Raw genomic sequence first — 3162 nt, 5'->3', positions numbered from 1 at the left:
TCTCAAACTCTTCCAAAATATAGCAGAGGGAGGAACACTCCCAAACTCATTCTACGAGGCCACCATCACCCTGATACCAAAAGCAGACAAAGATGTCACAAAGAAAGAAAACTACAGGCCAACATCACTGATGAACATAGATGCAAAAATCCTCAACAAAATACTAGCAAACAGAATCCAACAGCACATTAAAAGGATCATACACCATGATCAAGTGTGGTTTATCCCCACTTAAATGCAAGGATTCTTCAATAAATGCAAATCAATCAATGTGATACACCATATTAACAAATCGAAGGAGAAAAACCATATGATAATCTCAATAGATGCAGAGAAAGCTTACAACAGAATTCAACGCCCATTTATTATAAAAAACTCTCCAGAAAGTAGGCATAGAGGGAACTTTCCTCAACATAATAAAGGCCATATATGACAAACCCATAGCCAACATCTTTCTCAATGGTGAAAAACTGAAACCATTTCCTCTAAGATCAGGAACAAGACAAGGTTGCCCACTCTCACAATATTATTCAACATAGTTTTGGAAGTTTTAGAAACAGCAATCAGAGAAGAAAAAGAAATAAAAGGAATTGAAATAGGAAAAAAAGAAGTAAAACTGTCACCGTTTGCAGATGACATGATACTGTACATAGGGAATACTAAAGGTGCTACCAGAAAACTACTAGAGCTAATAAATGAATTTGGTAGAGTTGAAGGATACAAACTTAATGCACAGAAATCTCTTGCGTCCCTATACAGTAATGATGAAAAATGTGAAAGAGAAATTAAGGAAATACTCTCATTTACCATTGCAACAAAAAGAATAAAATACCTAGGAATAAACCTGCCTAAGGAGGCAAAAGGCTTGTATTCAGAAAATTATAAAACACTGATGAATTAAAGATGATGCAAACAGATGGAGAAATATACCATGTTCCTGGATTGGAGGAATCAACATTGTGAAAATGACTATACTACCCACAGCAATCTACAGATTCAGTGAAATCCCTATTAAACTACCAATGGCATTTTTCACACAACTAGAACAACAAATTCCACAATTTGTATGGAAACACAAAAGACCCCAAAGAACCAAATCAATCTTGAGAAAGGAAAATGGAGCTGGAGGAAACACGCTCCCAGACTTCAGGCTATTCTACAAAGCTACAGTAATCAAGACAGTATGGTACTGGCACAAAAACCGAAATATAGATCAATGGAACAGGATAGAAAGCCCAGAGATAAACCCACACACATATGGTCACCTGTTTTTGATAAAGGAGGCTTGAATATACAATGGAAAAAAGACAGCCTCTTCAATAAGTGGTGCAGGGAAAACTGGACAGGTACATGTAAAAAAAAGAAATTAGAACACTCCCTAACATCACACACAAAAATAAACTCAAAATGGATTAAAGACATAAATGTAAGGCCAGACACTATAAAACTCTTAGAGGAAAACGTAGGCAGAACACTCTTTGACAGAAATCACAGCAAGATCCTTTTTGACCCACCTCCTAGAGAAATGGAAATAAAAACAAAAATAAAAAAATGGGGCCTAATGAAACTCAAAAGCTTTTGCACAGCAAAGGAAACTATAAACAAGATGAAAAAACAACTCTCAGAATAGGAGAAAATATTTGCAAGCAAAGCAACTGACAAAGGATTAACCTCCAAAATATACAAGCAGCTTGTGCAGCTCAATATCAAATAAACAAACAAAAATGGGCAGAAGATCTAAATAGACATTTCTCCAAAGAAGATATACAGATGGCCAACAAACACATGAAAGGATGCTCAACATCACTAATCACTAGAGAAATGCAAAACAAAACTACAATAAGGTATCACCTCACACCAGTCAAAATGGCCATCAAGAAATCTACAAAAAATAAATGCTGGAGAGGGTGGGGAGAAAAGGGCACCCTCTTGCACTGTTGGTGGGAATGTAAATTGATACAGCCACTATGGAGAACAGTATGGAGGTTCCTTAAAAAACTAAAACAGAACTATCATACAACCCAGCAATCCCACTACTGGGCATATACCCTGAGGAAACCATAATTCAAATAGAGTTATGTACCACAATGTTCATTGCAGCTCTATTTATAATAGCCAGGACATGGAAGCAGCCTAAGTGCCCATCGACAGATGAATGGATAAAGAAGATGTGGCACACATATACAATGGAATATTACTCAGCCATAAAAAGAAATGAAATTGACTTATTTGTTGTGAGATAGATGGAACTAGAGTCTGTAATACAGAGTGAAGCAAGTCAGAAAGAGAAATACAAATACTGTATGCTAACATATATATATGGAATCTAAAAACAATAAATGGTTCTAATGAACCTAGGGGCAGGACAGTAATAAAGACGCAGAAGTACAGAATGGACTTGAGGACATGGGGAGGGGGAAGGGTAAGCTGGGATGAAGTGAGAGAGTGGCATGGACATATATACACTACCAAATGTAAAATAGATAGCTAGTGGGAAGCAGCCGCATAGCACAGGGAGATCATCTCAGTGCTTTGTGACTACCTAGAGGGGTGGGATAGGGAGGGTGGGAGGGAAGCTCAAGAGGGAGGGGATATGGGGATATATGTATACATATAGCTAATTCACTTTGTTATTCAGCATAAATTAGCACAACATTGTAAAGCAATTATACTCCAATAAATATGTTAAAAAAGAAAGAAAACAAAACACTAAGTTGAAAAGATAGCTACACCCACAGCAGCATTATTTACAATTGCTAAGACATGAAGGCAACCTAAGTGTTCATGGATAGATGAATGGATAAAGAAAATGTGGTACATATCTATAATGAAATATTATGCAGCCATAAAAAAGAAGGAAACCCTGCCATTTGTGATAACATGGATATACCTTGAGGGCATTGTGCTAAGTGAAAGGAGTCAGATAGAGAAATAATCTCACTTATATGTGGGAGCTAAAAATAAATAAACAAAACCAAATTCATGGAAAAAGAGATCAGATTTGTGGTTACCTGAGGCAGGGGATGGTTTTGGGGGAATTGGATGAAGGTGGTTAAAAGGTTTACACTTACAGTTATAAAATAACTAAGTATTGGGGATGTAATATAAAACATGATGACTATAGTTAATATTGCTGTGTGGTATATTTGATAGCTGCTAAGA

Source organism: Globicephala melas, chromosome 8 (genome assembly GCF_963455315.2).
Source record: "Globicephala melas chromosome 8, mGloMel1.2, whole genome shotgun sequence".
In the NCBI taxonomy this organism is placed as follows: Eukaryota; Metazoa; Chordata; class Mammalia; order Artiodactyla; family Delphinidae; genus Globicephala; species Globicephala melas.
The sequence above is the reverse complement of the archived record's forward strand: the minus strand, read 5'-3'. Positions refer to the sequence as shown.